This window comes from Tinamus guttatus, unplaced genomic scaffold (assembly GCF_059628265.1).
Source record: "Tinamus guttatus ecotype Peru unplaced genomic scaffold, ASM5962826v1 Tinamus_guttatus_pri_ptg000410l, whole genome shotgun sequence".
In the NCBI taxonomy this organism is placed as follows: domain Eukaryota; kingdom Metazoa; phylum Chordata; class Aves; order Tinamiformes; family Tinamidae; genus Tinamus; species Tinamus guttatus.
In genome coordinates this window covers 382200-386920 of record NW_028288944.1, presented here as the reverse complement: position 1 = coordinate 386920, position 4721 = coordinate 382200, and the positions used below count along the sequence as shown (strand labels likewise).

General features: G+C 39.7%; 1 non-coding gene across 1 annotated transcript; it reads right to left on the bottom strand.

Moving 5' to 3' along the window:
* Window positions 1–3412: 3412 nt before the first annotated feature.
* Window positions 3413–3494, bottom strand: TRNAS-GCU (transfer RNA serine (anticodon GCU)). The gene has a single exon. It is a non-coding gene; the product is annotated as a tRNA-Ser (tRNA).
* Window positions 3495–4721: the final 1227 nt, after the last annotated feature.

Genomic DNA, 4721 nt, shown 5'->3' with positions numbered 1-4721 from the left:
AGGTGGCATTTTAATTTATTTCTCACATAGTGGTCCTTTAGGTACCTTGCAGTCCAGCAGACATTCTGAAATAATTCAAGTTAAAGTTGAAATTTGGAATTGATCTTAAGGAATTAAGGGGCGAGGGGGTGGGGGAGAAAAGTTTCCAGGCAACTTTGGGTAGTATTCTGCTTTATGAAAAACAGATCTTATATTTCATTGTAAATGAACATCAACAGAATGTTATACTGAAGAGCAAACAGCAGAGATAGATTTCGAAATTGTGCTTCTTTATAAGTAATAGAAACTGAGATTCCACCTCAGAGAATCTGGCAATAACTTTATTTTTCATGTATTCATACATTTATCTTCCTTGCCAAAAAAAAAAAGAAAGGAAAATTTTTAAATTTCAAATATTATAGAGCTCCTTTCCAAAACTTCTCTTCACAAGAACGTGTGGTGGGAGGTGTTATTAGGAGAGACTTGTATTCAAGCATTAAAAAAAAAATTCACATTTTCTCCCATGATCACAACTCTGGAGGATATTTCACTCAGTGGGGGATATGAAGAAATGAAGCCCTGCGTTGTCTATGATAGTGAGCATGAGATGGATAGAACAAATTTTCAGCCTTTCTCTTAGCATGGGACTGTGGACTCCAGCAAGTTACTTGGCTTTCTCATCTTTGTCCCCCCCTTTCCAGCAGGTGTGTTTCTCTCATATGCATGCTGACAGACCCTGGGGACACAGGCTTTCTAGAGACCGTTTCTGATGACTCTTGCCCCGTCGGGAAGGAAGCGGCAGAAGGTAGATACGCGCCCAGCGCTAACGACCGCAGCGAGGGAAGGGGACCACGCAAAGAATCTCATCTCAGAGAGGGATGATACAGAAGTCACAAGACATCTCTATATAGTTACGCTGCGGCTATTAACTGCGGTGCTGCGAGAGGAGCAGCTGAGGCTCCTGTGAGCCAGGCTGGGCCGTGGAGAAGCTAACGGCAACGGAAACCATCGCCATGGAGACCGCGAGGGGCGGCCGACCAACGGAATGACTAATGTGTATGAATCTACGCGTGCCTGGCTCTAAATAATGCAGGGCGACGCCGTGGCAGCCCCAGCGCTGCTTCTGAGCCCGGGGAGCGCGGCGACGCGTAGCACGTACGGTTCAGCTGGCTCTGCTGCAGCTGAAGACAACCTCCTCAGTGCTGTCCCCTACATGAAAAAAAAATGAAAAAAGAAAATGAAAAGAAACAAAAAAGAGGAGTAATTGCAACAAAACACATGGTTCCCCTTGCCTGTGCTGTAAGGTTTTCTGCTGATGCTGTGGCTTAGTGCTTATCCCACCATGTATCACAGAAAGCAGTTTCAGCACAAGGGAAGGAAGGAAAGGAAAAATCAATAACGCTCGATCATTAGAAAGCTAAAACCATTAGGAACACAAGGAAGATGGCTGTTCTCAAGTAAGCGTGTTCTGCCCCTCCCTGCACATCTGCTTCCCTGAGCCACTATTTCTCAGTTTCAAAGTCATAGGCGATGTAAAGCAGCACAGCATCTCTAGGTCAGTCCTAGGCATTTATCTGGAGCTCATCACTCATCAATATAAAATACATAGAAAATTTCTTTGTTACCAAAAAAAAAAAAAAAAAAAGGCGTCACAAAACCTCTTGCATAGAAAAAAAATGTACAATATAACTTAAAAAATAACAGCAATGCTGTGAAATACCTTGTCACTTATTTAAAAACTCACATAATACACATTCTTTTACTTAAGAAAGTCTTTTTTTTTTAATATAGAGCTCAATAACCTAAAATGATGGGATGTGAATGCCTGAATTTTCAATATGCATTTGAGGACTGTATAGCAAACCCCTGCCTGAGTGGCACAGAAGTGAGGAAGCTGAGGACACAATATATGTCCATGTCATCAACTGGACTGGCCTTTCTATTATGCGTGTTTCTTAGAACACAGTTTCATATACTCCAGCTGAAGGGACATGCTTGAGTTTTTTTTACCGGGCTGATGAAGAAAATAGAATTAAAAGAATCTGGCCAATGTGGGCATCAAAAAGAATATCCAGCTTCTATAGAAATTAAAACATAAATTCCAAAGAATTTAACATAGGAGAGAAGAACCAGGATTACTAACCTAAAGTAAGCTAAGTTAGAAAATTTTCCTTTGAAGGAGCAAGTTTGGTGACACTACAGAAGTTTACTAATGTAACACTGTGTTTTATATATTATTTACTATACTTTTACCAATGATACCTTTTTTTGACAAATGTTAGTAAGAGTTGGTATTGTATAAAGAAATGAACAAGGCATAAGTGTAAGAGGGAACTCTGCTAGAGAGCAATTGGAGGTGGATGAGGTGAACCAATACGATTTGCCAACTTGCGAAGTCTGAAGAATTTTCAGAAACATTTTATAGGTCTACTGCATGCAGAAAATGCTCCACTGATGGGTATGCTAGTAAATAGAGTACCTTTTCTTTAATTTCTATGTAGTTGCTCTATATTATTACAGTTGAAAAATTTTATGCTTCTAGCTGGATTAATCAAATCCTGTGTAGATGAAATTAAGATCTGCAGATTCTGGTATTACATTCCAAAGTTTTCAAAGTTTATGTTAGTATATTTCCTAAATTTTGTTTTCAAACTTATCAGCATTTTCTGATTCTCAGTTGAAAACTAGAGTTGAACTACTAAAATTTTCATTTTCAGAAAACCCCATCTTTCAAATGTTCTTCTTAACTTTGCAGAACTTACGATGGTAACATGGTTTATTTCAAATCAATGGGAGTTTTTCAGTCAGCTGCAGCTATTTCTCTGAACTTTTTTCTGTACTCAGTTAAACTGAATAAACGTCACAGAATCACAGAGTGATTGAGGTTGGAAGGGACCTCTGGAGATCATCTAGCCGAACCTTCCTGCTCAAGCAGGGACACCCAGAGCACGTGGCACAGGGTGGCATCCAGGCAGGTTTTGAAGATCTCCAGAGAAGGAGACTCCACAGCCTCTCTGGGCAGCCTGTTCCAGCGCTCTGTCATCCTCACAGGAAAGAAATTCTTCCTCATATGGAGATGAAACTTCCTTCTGTTTCAATTTATACCCATTACCCCTTGTTATGTTGCTGGCCACCACCGAGAAGAGTTTGGCCCCATCCTCCCCTACATTCTCCCCTCAGTTACTTGAACATATTGATCAGATCTCCTCTCAGTCTTCTCTTCTCCATACTAAACAGGCCCAGCTTGCTTAGTCTTTCCTCATACGCAAATGCTCCAGTCCCTTAATCATCTTTGTGGCTCTACCCTGGACCCTCTGTCGAAGCTCCACGTCTCTCTGGTACTGGGGAGCCCAGAACTGCCCCCAGTACTCCAAGTGTGTCCTCAGCTGGCAACATGTCTCCTCATGCCAGCCAGGAAAAGCCAGCAAATGGCCGACAAGGATGGGATTCGAACCCACGCGTGCAGAGCACAATGGATTAGCAGTCCATCGCCTTAACCACTCGGCCACCTCGTCACTACATGTCAGCCACCCTTTCCTTACAACTTATCCATAATTTCCTTTCTAATATGCCACACTCTCCTTTCAGTGTCAGCAAGCACCTGTTGGCAATGAGACTGAAGTAGTTTAATGTCTTCCTGCTAAAATTATTTTTTAATTATGTAAGATATTTTTGAAAAATAACTAGTGTCTTTATAGGTGAGAAAGACATGTGGCCAGAAATACTCCAAGTGCAGTGAAAAATTTAATCATCCTATTTCAGGTACTCTAGACTTTTCATTTTTATTCATTCAGGCCATAATTTCAAAATACTTGTAAGATACGCACTTCATTTTGCCACACAAATGCTTTCTGGAGACAAAATTCTAGTTAAGTGGGATTCGTAAATTTCTACATTCCATAAACTTATGCTTAGCAGGTACTCCAGCTTTCATTCTGCTTTCAGGACAATGCATCCTGATTTATGGAAAAAAAATAGTTACTGTTCTTCTTAGTTTAGTCAGCTTTCGCCCTGTTTCCATGAAATACCTCCAAAGAGAAACTGTTGAAACAGATTTTGTCACCTAACGCTAAAGAATTTGTCAGTTTCTTAATATTCTCCTTACCTATTTTCCAAAGAAAACTGATATTCTCTGGCAGAGAAGCCTTGAGAGACACATGGCTGCTGTGCTCTTCATATAGACACATCGGATGATGATGTGTTCAAATGAAAACAAGCCAAAGTGAAGTATTTGCATTCTTTCTTGAGTAAAAATATTAAGTACTCAATGCACTTCTGGTTTTGAAAAAACAAAGAAATTCAGCTCATGTGACAGAAGAAAATGAATTAATTCAGAACAGCTGTGACAGCATTTTTCATTTGAAGTCATTGATTCTAACGAACCTCTCAGCAATACTGATGTATTTGTATTATATTTTCACATATCAACTCTTTGTTGCCCAACATAGTATTGATTAGTGGTCATTCTACCCACCACATTGGAAAATTAGTACTGAAGACTGATATTGAAATGCTATGAGACTAAAAACAGCCTTTGAAAAACAAACGATGGAGGTCAGGTCACCTGATCTCCAACACAATTTGAATGAATGTATGATGTATATTTTTTTTGTATGAATCACCACAGTTTGTATGAAGTCTCTTCGTTTTAAAAAGCTTCAGCTACATTTCTTTGTTGCCTAGGGATACTTTTCTCAGATGTATTTGTTATTTTTTTGTTTTTTTCTGACTTTTGTACCACG